Source organism: Schistocerca serialis, chromosome 5 (genome assembly GCF_023864345.2).
Source record: "Schistocerca serialis cubense isolate TAMUIC-IGC-003099 chromosome 5, iqSchSeri2.2, whole genome shotgun sequence".
NCBI lineage: Eukaryota > Metazoa > Arthropoda > Insecta > Orthoptera > Acrididae > Schistocerca > Schistocerca serialis.
Window position 1 is genome coordinate 187,297,068 of NC_064642.1, and position 22,871 is coordinate 187,319,938.

Below are 22,871 nucleotides of genomic sequence, written 5' to 3' on the forward strand. Positions count from 1 at the left end.
TGTTATGTTCAGCTGCATGTCATGGCAAAGGCTGGTTCTCTTTGCCCTTGGCCATAGTTTGGCAGTGACCATTCTGTATTTCAGCTTGTTGGTAGTCATAACAACATAGAAAGTGGTACAGTGACTGGAACAGCACTGGCATATGGCATGGCTACTTTCACAGAGGGCCTAGCCTTTGATGGGATAGTAAAAGCCTGTGACAGGACTGGAGTAGGAAGCGCTGGGTGAATGGACTGAGCAGGTCTTGTACCTGGGTCTTCCACAGAGATATGATCCCAATTATAATCCCTTGCCACTGGAATCTCACTCTATGCATCTGGTCATCACTCCACGATTGTTTCCTAGCCTCAAAATTCCTCAGAATAGCTTCTACCACATGTTTGACTCTTTCTGCTTTTCCAACACGCTTCAGAAAATCACTAGTATTATTCCTGAGAGCAAGCAAAAGCAAGTCCCTAACTCAAGGTGGAAGTTGGTTTTCCAACCCCATGATACTGGTTCACTGCCTGGCTCCTTGTCCAAGTACTTAAGTTTGTTAACCAATACTGACAAAAAGCCTTAATATTGCCCCTTCTTGAATCATATCTGTCATCACCCTTAAAGTCACTCGAAATCCTTTGCTGCATCTTTTTGACCAATACTCATAAAAAAATAATTTTCTTAAAATTTCCTCCATGAATCACATGATTCTGCAACTTCAGCTATCCAACACAAATAATATCTTTTCAAGAAGAAAGACAAATTGTCGTTATCACTGTAATTTTCAGGCAGATCATTAAATTCTCTGATAAAATCAAGAGGATGTACATTAGTACATAGTTCACAATTCTGTTAGATATAGTATAAACACTATGTTTGACTCTTTGAGCTTTACTGATTTTCTTTGCAATTTCAACAAACTTAGATTCTACATTTACATTAACCTGTCCTGTTTTCTTTTCAATAATAGCCAGACATTGATTTCCCATTTCCTTTTCTGCTGTCTCCATGTTATTATTTTCATCTACGTAGGCTTGCTCAGTTTGAGTTTCCATGTCATCCTTATTTTCAGACCAAAATTTGTTTCCTCATACATGAATTTTCTGAGAGGGCTTAAAAAGTTTCCATGTCATCCTTATTTTCAGATCAAAATTTGTTTCCTCATACATGAATTTTCTGAGAGAACTTAAAAAGTTTTCACCCACTTTTCACTGTATTGTGCAGTTTTGTCTTTTTTAACTTCAAATTTTTTTGCCAATAGTTTTCGATATCACTACTGTTTTCATCTATCTTTAAATTTTTTTGAGTTACCAATTCCAATAACTGTATAATGTTCTCAGCCACAGATTGTTCCTGTACCTGTTTGTTATAGTCACAAGGATCCAGTTTAACATTACCATAACTGATTTCATAAATTCAAAATGTCCTCTTCCTACTTCATATTACACTATTCAGCAAGTGAAGTCTTTGACATTTCATCCATAACTTGACTGTCATTTACTCTATCATGCAAAGTTTTATCCATCTCTGATGTAAATGCACTGTCACTGAAAAGTCCACTTTGAATTACGACATATTTTCGGCTACTAATTGTAGCACTTCTTCCCTACTTCCAACATACTGACATCATTAAGTTCACTCTCAATTTTTATCATCTGTCCCTCATCATAAAACACAGTGTGTTTTTGTTCTTTGTCACTTATCTTCATAGGCAGTTAATTACATTCAGTAACAAGAACACTTTACATTTAAGTTTTCTCATCACCAGAAAAATTAAGGATAGGTTGTGTGTCAACAGCCTGGTGTCGGTCGCATACTGCGTATCATTTTCCTTGTAGAGAAAAATTCTGTGATCAACTTTTCTGCAGGAACATATGTTTTATGACTAGGAGGTCATACTGTTCAGATAAATTTATTTGCTTCAGCAGAAGAACTCATCCTGTTCAGTATGCACATACGAGTGCTGATGGTATGGACAAAACACAGACCTTCACATCGTGGGTCCTTAGGTACTTGTGGTGTCAGTGATTCATTAACAGTCATTGAAGATAAAGCATCTAGTAGGTTACAGTATGCTTGTTCACCCGCTGCTTGAATACTGCTCAGCAGTGTGGGATCCGTACCAGATAGGGTTGATAGAAGAGATAGAGAAGATCCAACGGAGAGCACTGCGCTTCATTACAGGATCATTTAGTAATTGCGAAAGTGTTACGGAGATGATAGATAAACTCCAGTGGAAGACTCTGCAGAAGAGACACTCAGTAGCTCGGTATGGGCTTTTGTTGAAGTTTCGAGAACATACCTTCACCGAAGAGTCAAGCAGTATATTGCTCCCTCCTACGTATATCTCGCGAAGAGACCATGAGGATAAAATCAGAGATATTAGAGCCCACACAGAGGCATACCAGCAATCCTTCTTTCCATGAACAATACGAGACTGGAATTGAAGGGAGAACCGATAGAGGTACTCAAGGTACCCTCCGCCACACACCGTCAGGTGGCTTGCAGAGTATGGATGTAGATGTAGATCTATAACAAGTCAAATTAATGATTCTGATGGAGCTGATCTCCAGAGTGTTCTAACCAATTATAGATGTATTTTAAGGATAGGCCTAGTAATTAATTGTTATGAGTGAAAACTAGAAGTTGTACCTCACCAACAATTCAGTCTGGCATCATACTGTAGCCTATGGGCAAAGAGCCCCACCATTACATAAAAGATGTCAGATGATATATTGGGGATTACTGAACCATCTAAAAGCTTCATTGTTTGGTTGAAACCACTACAGTTTGTTGCCATAGGTGTTTATGGACCTGTCTCATAAGTGAATTCCACTATGTGGTAGCATTAAGGACATATTTATTAAATATTTCTGGCTATATGCAGCAATGAAGGCAATGAGTACATTCTGATTATACGCAACAGTATTTTTTAAGAGCTGATAAGCCTGAAGTACAGCTCTCAGACACTGATACACAACTCACGAGCAACAAATGAAAAACTTTTCTAAGGAACCATATATAAAACATGTTTTAATATCAAGTTATCATCTAGAACGGAATCCAGTTGAGTAATGTTTCCAAGAATTGTCTTCTCTTATTCAAATCTACGCATTACAAGACCATACACAAACTGAGCAGATATAATATTTTGCTCTTCATACATCCATAGTTGAAATGGAGGACAGTGGGAAGTCAGCTGGTATAAATTTATATTAAACATGAAGAAATTCCTCCAGCTGTATTTAAGGTGTCATTTTTATTTTGGCAACTAGTTTCAATGTTATAACAACGTCATCTTCAGGCCCACACACTTGTTGACGTCAACTGCGTGCGGCTGATACTAGAAGTCAGTGGTGAGATATGGACATGCTCCATGTGGAAGGTGGTTAGCAACTCGAATTACTGACCACCTTCCACATAGAGCACGTCCGTATCTCACCTCTGACTTCTAGTATCAAGAGGATATTGCGATTTACACAGTCAAATGCCTTTGACAGATCGCAAAATAAACCAGTTGTCTGGAATTTTTTGTCTAATGAATTAAGTACATTTTCACTGTAAGTGTAGATAGCCTTCTCAGTATCAGAATCCCTTAGAAATCCAAACTCCAACTTTGACAGTATGTTATTTGTAATAAGACAGTTACCTTTTCTAAAATTTTTGAGAATGCTGGCAGAAGTGAAATTGGACAGCAATTTGATGCTATTTCTTTATCTCCCTTCTTAAACCGTGGCTTAACTTCAGCATATTTCAACCACTCAGGAAATATTTGACTGATAAACGACTGGTTATACAGATAGCTTAATATGCTACTTAGCTCAGAATCACATTCTTTAATTGGCTTTGTTGATATTTCATCGTACCCATTAGATGTTTTAGATTTAAAGACTTTATGATGGACTTTACTTCTGCTGGGGTAGTGAGCATCAAATGCATAGTGTGAAAGTTACTTGACATGTCTGGTCTGCAGTATCCCATGGCAGCATCTTCTGAACCTGACAATCCCATCTTTACACTAACAGTTATAAAATGTTCGTTAAAAAGATCTGCAACACAAATACACATCTCTCACCAATGTGTCATTTACTCTTAATGTTATTTGGCCCTCTTCATGTCTGGTTCTATCAGTCTCCTCCTTCACTATATCCCATGTTGTCATTATTTTGTCATCTGAGATGACTATCTTGTCATTGTAATATATTTTCTTTGATGTCCATATTACAGTCTTTAATGTTTTGCAGTATTTCTTGTAATGTGCTATAGCATCATCATCAGAACTGTTTGGATTGACAGATATAGTTTTCTTTTTGTTTTACAAGATACCTCTATTCCTTGAGTAATCCATGGCTTCTTTGTAGACTTTGCTATAACCTTCGTTAGTTTTGGGGGGAAACAGTGTTCAAATAAGGTAAGCACTTTACTAGCAAAAGTGTTATATTTTTCATTCATGCCATGAGCACTGTAAACATCACCCCAGTGAATATCTCTGAGGAATGCCTAAAATAATTAATTTTTGTCTTATTGATTACCCTCTTGAGTTCAGATTTAGCAGATTTTATATCCTCCTCAGTATTAACATTTAAATAGAAGGAACTGCATGTCATGGTCTGAGAGGCCATTGACTATTGGTTTTGTAATATAATTTTGTTCATTGATTAATGGAAAATCTCATATAAAGATGTGAAACAAATACTAACAAAGTGATAGAGGGGCGGGGCAGTACTACCTCAGCTCAGTACAGCCGATAGATACACAAAACAGAACAGAAAATTTACATTCCTAGCTTTCAGAACTTCGTTCCTTCATCAGGGAGGAGAGAGGGGAAAAAAGGTAAGAAGGGAAAGTGGATTCAGTTACTCACAACCCAGGTTATGAAGCAACAGGAAAAGTTAAACAGGGAGGGAAGTAAGGATGGAGGCATGGTTGTCAGAGGGAAGCCAAAGATATTCTACTGTAAGTACTGTGCCAGCTTCAAACCAAAGAGGATGCATACAGAAGTAAAGAGGTATATAGTAAAAAGATAAACACAACCATGTAGGATGGAAAGATGCATGAATGGCTAAAGAGGAGAGGGAAAAAGGAGAAGACTGAAGAGTAAATAGGAGTGAGGTTGGTTAAGGTAGGTTCAGTCCTGGGGGATGGCAGGATGAAAGGATGTGTTGGAGTGCAAGTTCCCATCTCCGCAGTTCCAAGGGACTGGTGTTGGGTGGGAAAAGCCAGATGGCACGTACGTTGTAGCAGGTTCCTAGGTCCCTAGAATTATGCTGGATGGCATGTTCTGCTACCGGGTATTGGACATCTCCTAAGGGGACAGTTCGTTTGTGCCCGTTCATGCACTCAGCCAGTTTAGTTGTCGTCATACTGATGTAAAAGGCTGTGCAGTGCAGGCATGTCAGCTGATAAATGACATGTGTTGTTTCACATGTGGCCCTGCCTTGTACTGTGTGAAAAATAATACTCTTTTGGCAGTGGTGTGGCCTGAGGATGGTGGTAATGTGTCACTGAAACATTTTAATAATTAGTGTACCACAAAAACTGTTTTGAGATGCTGATTGAATTACCAGGCATGCATCAGAATGGATGGGTTACTTGTTTATTCCACAGCTACATCATCCTTTCAGCAGGGAACTTCTAAGAAAGTTAAATATCCAGGTAGTCAAGAACAACAAAGACATTCTCAAGATACAGCTGTGGTGGTACTTTCTCTCATATAATTTTAAAATATTCAGTGTTGTAATGAGTAAACTGATCATTCAGTAATTACAATGTGAAATAACAGTAATAATATTCATTTTTACTGTTGAATATAACTAATGAGCTCCTTCTTTGTATCCTGTCATTCGCAAGCTGCTACACCCTGCTACACTGACTTGTTGATATTTTTGTAGTGAAGCCCAGCAGTTGGCAGCACTTGTATATGATAAAAAGTTTGAACAATCTCAAATATGTATATAAGATTTCCACTATGGAAAAATATTTCTGTTGCAACTAAGAGACAGTAAAATTTAATGTACACACTTTAACCAATGGGTCTGAAAGGAATATGAAATTCCTATAAAAAATTAGCTATTTTGAAGCATTGCCAGGCTCGCTAATTAAATACAAAATAAAGTGACTTTGAAATACATTGATCTGTCTGCAATTTGGGTAGCAGTTAGTGTATTATGTAACATTAATGACCCAAAAGTAGTATGAAAACTATTCTTTTAAATAAAACAATACAATAACTTCTTGGAATTTTTCCATCTTTTTTATGTTTAGCAGTATAATTGACACCATTTGGTTAACTATTTTGAACGAAATTGTTTAATTTTTCTTGCTATCTCTTTCATGATGGGTTTATTTCTATACAAATTACTGTGGACTACATAAACATGTGTTCCTGCAGGTTCTTTGGCACCATTATATGCGTTGTAATGAATTAAATTAAATTTATCACACAATTTGTTATATGTACCATACCATGATGAGCAGACCCACATGCCTGCTTACAAAGCATTCTGTCATCCTACATTGCTGTTGTCAAGACACTGTAGCTACCTCATATCAAAGCTGTACCACAAACAATGTACCAAGCTGCAAGGATGCCAGATGCTTTACCTCTGTTGATTTTACAGACAGTTTTTCAACAGCTACTGTGTGAATACCAGTGTGAAGATTAAGGGATCCAATCTCATGCAATTCAACTTAATTTCTGGCACTGCAAAAAAATTGTTTACTGTTAAGATATCTGTAAAAAAGCCTGAAACAATGATAAGCACATATTGATGAATGTGTTTAACCAAAATTATTGTAAAAGTTTACAGCCATTGCTCTTGAAAGAAATATATATAAATGTAACCAAGTATGCACTTCAAGATACAATTCATTAGTTGTACATTTTGATGTATCTGTATACTATTTTCATTGTAAAATAAAGTACCTGTGAGAAAAACCTGTTTTAAACAATGTGGTGTGTCAATAAGAGATATTTTTCTAACAGTGTGTATGGTGACATGTAGAGAGAAGCATTTTTTTTAAAATTTACATCTGCTGAACTTTACACCAGAACTGTTTGATAAGGATGAAAAACTGAAACTATGAGGTACTGTAAATAATGATGCAGTGACAGACGTCTGGCACTTCTTGTAGGAATTAATGTGTCTAAGTTTGAACTTTCTCCAAGAATGTATTACAATTTTATGAATATTATTTAAGAGACTGAATAGTAACAGTAACAGTCAACAACTAAGAAATTGACACAGCACACTTTTTAAGTGCAGAGCCATATCTATAGTCATTTTAGTGTAATGAGTTTAAAGAATTTAGCTTTCTATGCTTACAAGTTTAATATATAGTCCATCCTTGCATTCCATTCTGTGAATCCATGCTTTCCTGCTATTTTCCTCTCTCTCTTGTTTCCCATTATTGAATTGCAGCTCCACATCACAATTTAAGTTTAATCTCTTTTAATGATCTGAATAATTTCTTGAGTCTGATCACACAGTTTTCAATCTCTTCATCATCTGCAGAGGAGGCAGTTGCATAAACTTATACCACTGGGATGGGTGCTAGATTTGTGTCTCATATAGCTACAAATAATATTGTCACTATGCTGTTCATAATAGTTCCTCCACATTCTTATTTTCTTATTCATTATTAGACTGACCCAAAACATCATCCCTATTTGATTTCTTTGTTTTTAATTTTGAGCTCAGCTGACCATAAATTCTGTTCTTATAGTTACTGTGCTTCAGTAATTTCCACTATCTCTAACTCTGGTTTCTATTTTATTCATCTACATCTACATGCTGCAAATCACTATAAAGTGCATCACAGAGGGTACTTTTCTTCTGTGAGTTACTAGGGCTTGTTCCTGTGCCATTCACATATGGCACGCAGGAATAACAATTCCTTAAATGCTGCTGAGCATGTCGTAATTAGTGTAAGATTGTCTACACAGTTGCTAAGGGAAAGACATATATGGGATTGTGGAATATGACTAGATAATCACTTAATATTTCAAATAGGTTTTCACAGCACGGTTGGTATCTATCTTCAAGTGGTTACAATTTCAGTTTCTGCCCCATCTTTGTGAGACTTCCCATATGTCAAGCAAACTTGACCATTGATGCTCCCATTTTTTGTATACATTCAGTATTCCCAATTAGTCCCATTTGGTATGAATCTACAATTTTCCGATGCTTCTTGACTACCTGGATATTTAAATTTTGTAGAATTCCCTGCTGAATGGATGATGTAGCTGTGGAATAAACAAGTAACCCATCCATTCTGATGCATGCCTGGTAATTCAATCAGAATCTCAAAACAGTTTTTGTGGTACACTAATTATTAAAATCATACAGTCAGCATGTTGGAATTACGCATCCATTAATTTATTTCTTCAAAGGTAAATACTAAAATTTCATCCAGGTCTAACACAAAACTGCCCTAAAACTGATCTAATACCATCACATAACTAACTGATGCAATACTGAGGTGCTACGACTACCACTGTTGGTTCACATAAAAGTCAATAATTACTAGAACACTTCATTTATATTTAAATTGAGCATAATAAAACTGACAGTTGAAATGTATATGATTTCATAGTACTGCTTACAAATTTTAGCTTAGCAAATCATGACAACATCTCCGATATAATTATTAATTCAAAATACCTTCATTATCATACTGAAATTTCATGAAATATATATATTAATAACAATACTTTTGAATATTATAGTTTATTATTTCACCATGATTTTTTGTCCCAACATGACTTTGGTGCCTTTACATTAAATTCTAGCATTATTACTACTGCTCTTCTTTATGTTATTCCTACAAAAAAATCTTCTTAATGTGTGTTTACATTTGGTTTAAAATATTTTGAGTTTGTAGTAGAATCCTTCTATAAACTGGCCAGAAATGAATATTACTGGCTTAATTTAATCATAAGACAATTAATTTTTGTAGCTAAAGTAAGGAAGCACTCATACAATTGAAACGTCTGCATGTATATAACTTCATGTAAAGATTGCATGACAGTATCACAATCTCTGAAATGTGCGATATCATTTGCTGCATTTTATACTGTTCTATTATGCTCCCTCTTCCCCACCCACCACAGGTGACAAACGTGAATTATAGTTGAGGCTTTGTCATGGCATGCACTCACTAGAAGAGGAAGATTGTTATGCAAAGTAATTGTAATTTCTGCACGTGTCTATGAAATAAAGTAGTGATAAATTCTAATCTATTGCTTGCATTACACAGACTTTTGTACAAAATACTGTTTTACATACCTTATTAACATATGTTTTTCTTTTATAAGTGGCTTATGAATGTCATTTTGCATCTCTATGAACTTTTGTGTGAATTGTTACCATTCAGTGTCCAGCTCCCACTCAGTTTTAGTTATCTGTTTTATTTTCTCTGAAATATTTAATGCTCTTTATTACCAACAGTCCAGTCAGAGGCTAGCTACAGAGGAGCATGATCAAAATGAATGGTTAGATTTTACAGGTTCAAATATTAAACTATGAAAAGGAGTCAATGAAAAATTAATTAAATACTGGAAGTGTTACTAAATAGTTCAAGTACATAATTAAATCCATATGTTTCATACAGTCTAACTTATTCAAATAAACAGCTTTTTAGTAACTAGTATGGCTTGTTATAGCACTGGGAATGCATTGCATGTAGTGCATGTGAAGCCCATGTTTATAAGATAAAGAAATAATTTAAATGTATTATTGAATAGAATGCATTTCATTGATTTGTTGATGCATTCAGTTGTGTTCATGATATGACAATATAGGTGAAACAAGAAGTGCAAACTTATAGACTGTTTTATTATCCTTCTCCCAACTTTCCTGTGGTTATTCAGTAACATTGGCTACGTGACTGACAGGTAGTAACTACATGTAGGCAATCTAGATCTTCACCATCTTCAATGTTCTTTATACAATGACAATTTGTTTGTGCAGTGATAAGTGTTTTCTTGCATGAGCATATTTTAATGGTAAATTAGTCTCAGCCTAGAATATTCCTTCCAAGTACAATCATCTTTTCTGTCAACATAGAGTACAGAAATATTCTGGCATAATATTTGTATGGGAAATGGCAGTCTTCTGCTTATAATGGCAATAATTAGATAATCGTGTACCTGAAATAATAACAACATCTAAATGTTGTAAAGAATCTCCACCATATTATAATGCTTTTTTGCACTGAAGTGAAGTGACACATATATTAGTCATCTGAGCATGTTACTTCAAATATGTAACTAGAATTTGCATATGGCATTAGACAGTTTTCCCAACATGGAAATAAAATGAAATTTTCTTAAGGGTGGAAACCAAAATGGTTTTGTGGGATTTCTGTCGGGTTGTAACCCAAGGAAAGACACACATTTCTGTAGGACTCAGTATATTTCATACAGACATCTGCATTACAACAAATCATACAGCAAACTGAACAAGCAAGATGGTGTGGGCCATTAGGTTAACAGAGGCAAAGAACTTGTGATGCCAGATGATGTATGTCATTCGTAATTGTCGATGCCCCCCCACACACACACACATTGGTGTGTGGAGTATGGTTTGAGCGCAGTCGAAAGAGGGCATGTCCAGGGGTTAGGGAGATGGCAATGATGTGATGGGGATTTCCATCTCTGGAGTTTGTTGCAGAGAAACCACACTGGGAGGTCGACATGGAACTCCTGCAGGTGGTGTGGGCAGATGAGGCGTCAGCCTGCACGTGAGCATGGAGTGGTGTGGGGAGGGACTGTGGTCTCCACATGGTTGGCTGGCAGCATTCGAAATTTAACCCTCCCTAGGGGGACTACTGTAGATGGGAAGAGCGCATGGTTAACCCCGCTCGGGAGCAGGCGATTGACTGATGAACTGAGTCCCAGGTCATGTGGGGCAAGTTGTCTTGCAGCAGGATGAAGATGTGGTTGTTGTCAATGAGGATGGTGATGTCCTCCACATGATTGGGCGAGATGTCAGTTTGCAGAACCAGTAGAGGGGGTAGGGGGCAGGTGTAACACTGTGTGGTTGAGACTGGAGTCACACGAGATAGGTGTGGTGTTGCTAACCTGTGTGCTGTGGTCTGTGGAGCTATCAGGTGTGACAGATGAAGGCCCAGAAGTGTGTGTGAACTGATGTGATTACTGATTGCAGCATGTTTGTCCTTGGCACGTGCAATGTGATATTTCATAAAGGCATTCTCACAGCAGAAGGCACATGTCTTGGCACTTTCCTCCAGGATGCGAGTCATGGTTGCACAAATTCTGTTCATGAGAGCCACACACTGATGCACTGAACAGTTAACAGCATTTACACTTGGAGCAGGTGGTGAGTACTGTCACATGGGATGGTGTGGTGAAACAGAGAACCTCAGACAATGTTGGGAGACAGGTGGTGGTGTGATAAGAAGTCAATTCCCTGGATTGGTTCTGCGATGTCTGCCATGTGGAAGATTCAAGGGATGGGAGAGGCCATTAGAGAGGTGTAGTTGAAGCTCAATGGAGCCACAGGTCTGGAGTGTAGATGAGTTCACGGCCCACACGAGAAATCATGTGCATGTGAGGGAGCATGTGACCATCGATTTAGGTGTGATTGAGACATCAGTGCTGGTGTCCATGAGGAAGTTGCCACTCAAAGACTTATAGGCAGCAGTTTGATGGGATGGAGGCATGGGCAGAATGTAGTGTGAGTTGGCACTTATCAGATGGTTGTACAGGAGGTGGCACTTTCTTGCATCATCGTTGAATATGATGTGGTATGAATAGTGAGGGTATGTTGGGAGGGGAGGTGGCTGATCATCCTCTATGTGTTCGGGTTCATACACTGGTGTGGTCGGTACAGGCACGATATGCAGCAGCACAGTGGGCAGAGAGGGTGCATGCTGGGTGCCAGGTGGCGCAGATGTCTGCGGGGCAGAGCGCAGCCTGTCCCCGCCTGCAGCCAGGTTAGCTATCAATGCAGGAGTACCAACCTGTTGTGTGAGCACCTGCTGGTTTGTGAGTGAATAGACCTGGTCAGCCATCTGCAGTTGCAAACCGGTGGAGTCCAGAGTGTAGGGGAGGAGATGGTCCTGGAGACCTGTAGGCAGTTTTGATAACCACACTTACCACAGGTCGGCATCACATGCTCGCTGACCAGAAGGTGTAGCCAGTGCCATAGCTGGGACAGGGTGTGGTTGCCGAGATGTTCCTCATACAGTATTCACAGAATAACCTCATGTGGGGAACAAGAGAGGTGCTTGATGATAGTCTGTCTTTCAAAATCGTACTTCAAAGTTAGTGGCAGCATCAAAAGTATGTCACAGATCTGGTCTGTGTACCTTTGTAGTTGAGTCATGAGGCACAGGAATTTTGAACTGTCATTGATGACGTGGTACAGTTCGAACAAGTTCTCCACCAGTGCAAACTGCATTGCTTGGTTGTCCTCGATAGCGGGGGCGTGGTCGGTAAGTGACCTGGTGGTGGCGATGGCACTGTGTAGTCTGTGAGTGAGTAATCTGGAGTGGACGATCTCTTTACTTCCTCTCTTGTTTTGCAATCTGCCTCCTTAAATTCATTTTGTGTTTACTTTTACGTAATTAGCATTAACATGCATGAGTATAATTTGTATTTCCATAAAAGCACTAGGAAATCATACTGTAGAACTGTTCAATGCAACATTCGTGGTACAGAAGTCCGACGCAGAAGGCAAGTCTGTGCGCCATGTGAAAATCTAGTGGGTGAATGGCTGCAGCCAAAACCTTCTGCAAGTTTACTTGTGGTGCTGAGGTGGGGAGTCATTGGGGGTGGGGGGTGGGGTTGAAAAGCAAACATGCATGGAGCAGCACAGTAAAATGTTCCCACTGGCTACCAGGCTGTTGACATGATGAGCCGCGGCATGTTTGGAAGAGCAGAAACTAGAGTTAGTATCAGTATGTGGCACATTGTTCACATCAGGTGGGGGTCCGTAATGTGCACTGAGGGGCCGAACGGTCACTGGGGGCAGAAACTGGCCTGGAAATGTTCATGATATAACTGGACATTGTCAACTTTGTGAACCAATGAAGCAGTAAAGCACTTAGGCATTATGGGAGCATGATCGGTACATGTGGTCTGTCCTAACAAAGGAGAGGTTGCACACGGCACTATTGTAATCTTGTAATGGGCACCTGGGTGGCCGGTGTCTGACGCACAGTTTGTGCACAAAATACAGAGTCTGCATCAGCATGATGAAATGCAGGAACTTTGCCATCCACCTTATCGTGGACGTGTTGAACACTTGCTGGAGTGGCAAAGCCTGAGTCTGCAGTCACGTGTTGACTGTCGAGATGGTGAAGTGTTGAAGTGACAAAACTGCAGGAAATGTGTTGTAGAATCCAGGTGGTGATGCAGCAACGAAATGTCCCATTGTAGGTACAGGAACTTCAATATCCATGTGCTGTGCAGCAGGATACATGGCCAAGTGAAACAAACAAAGGCATAAACAAAGCTGGCATGGAAGATGCAAAAATACTTGCACTACGAGGAAATGGAGTGTGAATTCTTACTCGGGGTCACCACTGTGGAATATCTGTTGGGTTGTAACCCTAGGAAACAAGCACATTTCTGTAGGAGTTGGTATATTTCATACAGACATCGATATTACAACAAATCAAACAGCAAACTGAACAAGCAAGATGGTGTGGGCCGTTAGGTTAGTCAACAAACTTGCAATGGCAGAGATATGACCTTCGGAGTTGTCGACGCCACCGTTTCATTGTATTACAATCATGAACTAAATTATTTTTAACATATTGTTATTTTTGTAAGACTCTAATGTTATTTATATAAGTTACTAGCATTTTCTTAGCTACTAGCATTGATGTGTGACAGTATGCTGTGGAGGGTAGAGATTCCTCATATAGTCCACCCAGTACTCATATGCTTTGTGCTTTGCACCATACATTGGTGACAGTAAAAGTTTTGATGAAGCAAGCTGGGATCTCTTTACTTCCTCTCTTGTTTTGCAATCTGTCTCCTTAAATTCATTTTATGTTTACTTTTACCTAATTAGCATTAACATGCATGAGTATAATTTGTATTTCCATAAAAGAGAAAGGTTGGCCCTCAGTCTTAAGGAATACAGGACCAGGTCTGTAACTTAAACATCGAACAATGTATAATTTCAATGCCTATTATTGTGAGGATATATAAAGGACCAATTTTTGGTCCCAAGACAATCCACAGATGAATTTTCAGATGTGAAACATGTATTGGTTAGAATAACAAGAATGCATCAACTTAAACAGTGGAATAAGTGTAACTCAAGACCACGTGTTAGAACAATTAATGACAGTGTCTGCTTAATTTATTTGAAAAATAGTGTCACATGTGCCGTATTATTCTGTAAGAAATGTGAACTGTGGGGTTAGGTTTTTACTGCTCATAGATGTTCAACAGCAAACTATTGTAGTGGTGTGCTGATGTTGCCTGCAACCCAACCTATTAATGAGACTTATCAACATTTATCAATAGTGAACTGGCCATATAATTGTGCAGTATTTGGGTTTTTGTAATAGTGAGAGTAAAGAACTGGGAAATACAATTGTGTAACTGTCAACTACATCATTTACAGTAGTCAGTATTGAACTTCCACCCCCATTTTTCTTCCAGTATAACAATGCAGTATGTTGACACCAAGGACTATCAATGAAGAAAGAAAGCAGGCGAATGTCACAAAGTGTGTGACATATATGTAGCAAACATTAAATATCACATGAAAATACCTTCTCCAAGTTTTTGACAGTTTCTGCAATAGACCAGAAATTTCTTCATTATTCACTTTGAAACAATAAATGAATGAATTGATATAATGATGCAATAGTACCTACAACTAAGTTTTTGTAGTGCTGTATACGTTATTACCACAGTATAGTGAAAATAATAGATTGCTACTCACCATACAGAGGAGACAGCAATTTGCAGACAGGTGCAATAAAAAGACTGCCATACTTTTAAGCTTTTGGCCAGAAGGCCTTGACTGAAAGTAGAAAACACACCCCAGTTCATGCAAGAGCAACTCACACACACATGACCATTGTCTCTATATCCTTTATATACAGTATGGCTATAATAATAATAATAATAATAATAATAATAGACCGCCAAATAACCCACAAGTCGAAACAACAATAAAAACTATCAACACAGTCATACACAACAAAATAAATGAAAACACAACTATGGAAGAGTTACAACTACTGGTTTATATAGGAGCACTCACTACACTAAATATACACACTAGGCAGAGATCAGAACCAACCAACACACAGAAGAAACCCACAAAACCAGCATGGCAACACAGGCTACAGATCAGATTAGAAAAACTGAGAAAAGACATTGGAAAGCTAACCCAATTAATAGGAAATGAAATGTCAGAAAAAAAACGAAAAAGGTTAGGTAAAATCTCACAACAAGAAGCGATAGAGCAATTAGATGAAAAGAAGCAGAAATTACAAGCACTGGCCAAACGACTTAAGATACAAAAAAAGTGAAAGTAGAAGGAAACAAAACCAAACATTCAACGCAAACCAAAAGAAATTTTACCAGACAATAGATAACACACACATTAAAATAGACAATCCACCAAACATAAAACACATGGAACACTTCTGGAACAACATATGGTCGAACCCGGTACAACATAACAGGCATGCACAGTGGATACAAGCAGAAACAGATACATACAAGATGATACCACAAATGCCTGAAGTGATAATTTTGCAACATGAAGTCACCCAAGCAATTAATTCTACTCACAATTGGAAAGCCCCTGGAAAAGATAAAATAGCATATTTCTGGCTAAAGAAGTTCACCTCAACACATTCACATCAAACTAAATTATTTAACAGTTACATTGCAGACCCATACACATTCCCTGGTACACTTACACATGGAATAACTTATCTGAAACCTAAAGATCAAGCAGACACAGAAAACCCAGCTAAATATTGCCCCATAACCTGCCTACCAACAATATACAAAATATTAACTTCAGTCATTACAGAGAAATTAATGACACATACAACACAGAACAAAATTATAAATGAAGAACAAAAAGGCTGTTGCAAAGGAGCATGAGGATGTAAAGAGCAACTGATAATAGATGCAGAGGTGATATATCAAGCTAAAACTAAACAAAGGTCGCTACACTACGCATACATTGATTACCAAAAAGCTTTTGATAGTGTACCCCACTCACGGTTACTACAAATATTGGAAATATACAAAGTAGATCCTAAATTGATACAGTTCCTAAACATAGTAATGAAAAATTGGAAAACCACACTTAATATCCAAACAAATTCAAATACTATCACATCACAGCCAATACAGATTAAGCGTGGGATATACCAAGGAGACTCATTAAGTCCTTTCTGGTTCTGCCTTGCTCTGAACCCACTATCCAACATGCTAAATAATGCAAATTATGGATACAATATTACTGGAAGATGCCCACACAAAATCACACATTTGATATACATGGATGATCTAAAACTACTGGCAGCAACAAATCAACAACTCAACCAATTACTAAAGATAACAGAAGTATTCGGCAATGATATAAATATGGCTTTTGGAACAGACAAATGTAAGAAAAATAGCATAGTCAAGGGAAAACACACTAAACAGGAAGATTACATATTGGATAACCACAGCAACTGCATAGAAGCGATGGAAAAAACAGATGCCTATAAATATCTAGGATACAGACAAAAAATCTATCATCTAACACAGCCACACATAGATCAAGATGCATCCAACACATGGCTAAGAAAAGGCAATATATACAGTGAGACGGAAGGATTCATGATTGCAATACAGGCTCAAACAGTAAACACCAGATATTACAGTAAGCATATTATTAAAGATCCCAATACCACAACAGATAAATGCAGACTTTGCAAATAACAAATAGAAACAGTAGATCACATCACAAGTGGGTGTACAATACTAGCAAATACAGAATACCCCAGAAGACATGACAATGTAGCAAAAATAATACATCAACAGCTTGCCTTACAACATAAACATATAGAACAACACGTTCCCACATACAAGTATGCACCACAAAATGTACTGCAGAATGATGAATACAAATTATACTGGAACAGAACCATTACAACACCACAACACCACATAACAAACCTGACATCATACTCACCAATAAAAAGAAGGAATTAACACAACTAATCAAACTATCCATACCCAATACAACAAATATACAAAAGAGAACAGGAGAAAAAATTGAAAAATACATCCAACTGGCTGAGGAAGTCAAGGACATGTGGCATCAGGATAAAGTTGACATTATACCAATTATAATATCAACTACAGGAGTCATACCACACAATATCCACCAGTACATCAATGCAATACAGCTACATCCAAACTTATTTATACAACTACAGAAATTCATAATTATTGATACATGTTCAATTACCCGAAAGTTCCTAAATGCAATATAACATATACCGTGCAGATAAAAGGAAGTCACGCTTGATCAAGGTCTGCGTCACTTTCCATTTTTGACCAGACATAATGTCTGAGAAAAGAAAGAAATAATAATAATAATGATTATTATTATTATTACAGTGGTCAGACTCAAAGTGTTAACTAGACAATGATATGTGGATTCCTTACCTTCTGCAGTGGGTGCAGGTGCTGAAAGAGAACTCCAGCATGTCCAAGTTACTAAATGAGGTAAACAGCTTTGCAGTAATTCTTCTGTATTTTACACACAATTTTTTCATGTATATTGTATTGTATTGTATTGTATTTATTGGTCCAGTAAATCTTACATGTACAGTACAGCACATCAGATATTGGACAGGTCAAAGTATATCTTATAATTAAAACACTTTAGAAACTAGAAAATTATGTTCACAAAATTTTACAGCACTTCATATACTGGGCAAGTCAATGTGTAAGTTATAATTAAACCACATTAGAAACTTGAAGTTTACAACTGAATACATGTATAAGCCAATATTAACGATTAAAGTATTTGCATGATCCTCACTTAAGCTCTAAGGATTTTTGAGGAACTCTTCTACACTATGAACTGACATGTACACTAGAGAATTACATTCACAGAATTTTACTTCATATACTGGGCAAGTCGCTATACAACTTATACTTGAACCCCATTATAAACTTGAGAATTACATCTGAATGTATTTATAGGCCAATATTAATGGTTACAGTATTTGCATAATCATCACTTAGACTCTCGAGGATTTTGGAGGAACTCTTCCACACTATAAAAGCAATGTGTCAACAGATATTCTTTTAATGCTGCTTTAAATAGCTTAAATAGCTCTAGTTACAACAACTTTGGAGCTAATAACAAATTACAACATACACTGATCAGCCAGAACATTATGACTACCTACCTAATAGCCTGTATGTCCACCTTTAGCATGGATAACAGCAGTGATGCATCATAGTATGAAGCTAGTGAGGACTTGGTAAGTCACTGGAGGGATTTGGCACCACATCTGTGCACACAAGTCATCTAATTTCCATAAATTCTAGAGGGGTGGGGTGTGGGAGGGTGGGGGTATGGAATGATGATCTCTGATGCCACATTCAATCACATCCCAGATGTGTTAAATCGGGTACAGTTCTGGTGAGCTGCTTGTGTTCCTTGAAACACTCCATCACACTCCTGGCCTTCTGACAATCTGCATTATTTTGCTGAAAAGTGCCACTGCTGTCAGGAAACATGATCAATGATGTCTTGTAGGGATGTATGTGATCTGCAGCCAGTGTGTGGTGTTCCTTGGCTGTCATGGTGCCTTGTACAAGTTCCATTGGACACATTGACACCCATGAGAGTGTTCTCCAGAGCAGAATGGAGCCACGGCCCCCTTGTCTCCACCCCACAGTACAGATGTTAAGGAACTGTTCCATTGGAAGATGATGGACTCGTGACCCCTCTTAGGCATGATGAAGAAGGTATTAGGATTCATCAGGCCATGCAGCACCAGTATCCAGTATTGATAGTCACATGCCTATTTCAATTGTCAGCTCCAGAAGCTAATTTTTAGGAGTGTTTGGTGCAATGTGTGTTCAGACACACTTGTACTCTGCCCAAGCATTAAAGTCTGATGTTAGTTCTGCCACAGTTTGCCACCTAACCTGTTTTACCAGTCTGCTCAGCCTTTGACATCCCACATCTGTAATGACTGGTTGCTGCCCAACTCCATAATGTCTGAATGTGGTTTCACCATATGTCGAAGACACTCATCACAGCACTCCTCGTACACCTCACAAGTCAGTCAGTTTCTATAACACTTGTGCTGAGCCTTCAGGTCAACGCGATCTGCCCTTGGTCAAACTCAGATAGACTGTGCACCTTCTCCACCAAACATACGGACAGCATGCTCACTGATACAACATGCACTGTGCATGTGTCTGACTAGCAGTAATTCCTCACCAGATGATGCTGTTAAGGCCCGGATGAGTTTTCACATTATAGCATAGCACATAACTGAATGACAGTTCTCATGATAATATTTCAGTTGTTTTTTTATATTTACATTATTGTTAGCAGTTTTTGCTCCTTGGCTTACAAGGCACTGCCAGGCCACTGTACCAAAGAATAGACAGGTCACCACAGCAGGTGAAGACAGGCTTTAGCAGTCACACATTGTTGATGTGCTGGCTTCCTTTTGCATCTTTCAGCACATATATCAAGTGAGGGCATGCATAGTGGGATGTTTCACACTTAACAACCATCTAAAGCTACATCCTCTGTAGCCCGGAACATACCACCTCCTTCCTCTACCAAAAACACAGCCTTTGGAATACAAATGTGGCATTCATGATTTATAGAAATACAAGTATATTTTTTATTATGACAGTACAGAAAACAAAATCAAGGACCTGATTAAGTTTGGAGCATAATGTACAGTGTGCATTGACTGAGAATGACTCATATATAAAGGAAGTTACTAGTCTTAAACAGTACCAATTGTCTGAATAACTCACTAGTTTGTGACTTAATAAAACTCCCAAAAATTTAAATAACACTCAGCATTCATCATTTTAAAAATAAAAGTGTTCCAAAAAATGATTTCATTCTATAGTTCAGTTAGTCACTAAAGACAGTAATGCTGGAGGAAATACTGTTTGGCAAGGAAGGCTGTTGGGGAGGGGGTTATACTAGCTAATATCTGGCTGGATTCTTGGGTAATTGTGTTGGGAATTGCTGCACTGAATGCATGTAAAATGTGAGCTAAAACCTTCCATACAGTGGCAATTATTGGAAAAATCATTTTTCTCAGATAAAAATATTCAAATTGTGTAAGTTGTTTCAACCAGCTAAAAAGGTTTGTCAAACCATTTTTACATAGAATGAACTAAAAACTATTACAAGTCCAGCACTGATGTTAACAAATCCACTAACAAAAAAATCACAACACCAAAAAGTAATTGATGTAGAGTAATGAAATTTTGGGAAAAAAATTTGTCTAGGTAATATATTAAGTGATTAAAATTGCAAGATCAGAGATTAATGTAAGAGTGAGATAAACCATTGCAGATGTGAAATTCTAGTATATAAATAACTTGAGTAACCAACAGAATGTTGAATGCTAGCATGCAAATGCGCATACATTAAGTTGTACATGTGCTGTTACTTCAGTTTGTGAGATGGAGTTCTATGCATGTTGCACTTGGTCATACAATACATGGATGGTTAATGCTGGTTGTGGATGACACTGGAGTTGTCATCTGATGATGTCCCATATGTGCTCGATTGGAGACAGATCTGGCAGGCCGAGACAACATGTTGGGTTAGGACAGCAGTATGTAGGCGAGCATTTTCCTGTTGGAAAACACATCCTGCAATGCTGTTCATGTATGACAGCACTCAAATCACCAGATCGACATACAAATTTACAGTCAGGGTATGTGGAATAACTACGAGAGTGCTCCTGCTGTCATATGAAATTGTATCCACAACCATAACTCAAGGTGTAGGTCCAGTGTGTCTAGCACATAGACAAGATGGTTGCCGGCCCTCAACTGGCCTCCTCATTACCAACAGATGGCCATCACTGTCACCGAGGCAGAAACAGCTTTCATCAGAAAACACAACACACCTCCACCCTGCCCTCCAATCAACTCTTACTCAACACCATTAAAGTCACAAATGACAGTGGTTTGGGGTCAGTGGAATGAACACTACGGGGTATCTGCCTCTGAGCTGTCCTTGAAGGAGCCAATTTGTAACAGTTCATTGTGTCACTTTGGCTCAGCTGCTGCTGAACTTGCTGCTGCAGATGCAGTACAATATGCCAGAGCCATATGCATAACCCAATGGTCTTCCCTCTGAATAGTGCCATGTGGCCATCCAGAGCCAGATATTCTTGCAAACGTACAGCCCTGTGATCATAACTTCCAGTAGTCATGTTCAGTGGCAACATGCCTGCTAAGTCTTTTTGCAGTTTCACGGAAGGAGCGTCCAGCTACTTGTAGCCCTATTATACAACCTAATTCAAACTCAGTGTGGTGTTCATAATGTCACTTTGTTACTTTAGAGGCATTCTTGACTCAAGTCAACTTATCAAATCCAATTTCAAAGGTAAGTAATGCTCATGGCTGTTAGAGCTTGCATTCAAAGCAAATCTAATTTGTCTCCTCATAGCAGCACTACTAGTGATACTGTTATCTGACTGGTGTGAAATCTGAATAAATGTCATCTTTCAGATGCCTACCAACCTCCATTTATGTTGCACAATTCCTCTTTGTATTGTTATTTTTTCCATCAATGTATAAGTCCTAGGACATCATATATTATGGCAAAATGGATTTCTAGCAACATGACCAAGTGACAGTACTTATTTTATACTGAATACCTTCTGAAACAAATTTTAGAAATATACTTATAACATATTTACATTATTTACAACTAATGGTACAAAATTCTAAGTTTAATATCACAGCACTTCTAAATTCCCATTACAGAATGTTCCATTGAATTCTTTAGATTTTCAAATAATTATTTCATAATAACAAAATATTTCATGTAGCATAAGAGGATACACTCCCCCACATCTTTTATACACCAAAACAGTTTTCCAGTTTCATTTCAGTTTACATTCCCTCCCCTTCCAAATTTAAAAATTTTCCTCAAATATCTGTTTTACTATTTTCATTATCACAAGACATGTTTTATTATAATATCGTCAGATATAGTTAGTATATTTCTTCATAATTCCAGCAGACTCACACTTAATACATTACTAACTTCCACCTTATTTCCAGATACAAACATGACTTAGCTGATCATCTCGCATTACAATACAGAATAAGGTTCCCTAACATCAAGCAACTTCATCATATTCATCATCAGCAGACTAATCAGTACATCCCACACTCCATCAATATCTCATCAAAATATTAAAAAAATCTCTGCATTTCATCAGTGCAGTATATATAGACCTGTCTTAAAATAGTATTGTAACAGTTATAATCAGCTCTCTGTTCTCAAAGTAAATGCAAAACCAACTGTCTCTACATTACAAAATATTCTGACTATGGGACTATGGTGTAACAATTTGCAGATCATAATCATCCAGCACATGTCCAATATTTTCATATGATGAGATCTTCACTTATAACAGTTTCCAAAAATTAAATTTAGTCTGGAAACTGATCACCTCACTCTAAGTATCTTTCACAGAAAAATTTACTTGAGAAAACTTAAAAGTTGTTGAAGATGGAAGTTTCAGCTTAATATTCTCTTCTTGTAAAAAAATTCTTACATATGCTTTTATTATATTAGTTATACTCAGATGCTGACTAAAGAATGTGGAAATGACAATAGCAAATCAACAAGTGTGCATTCCTA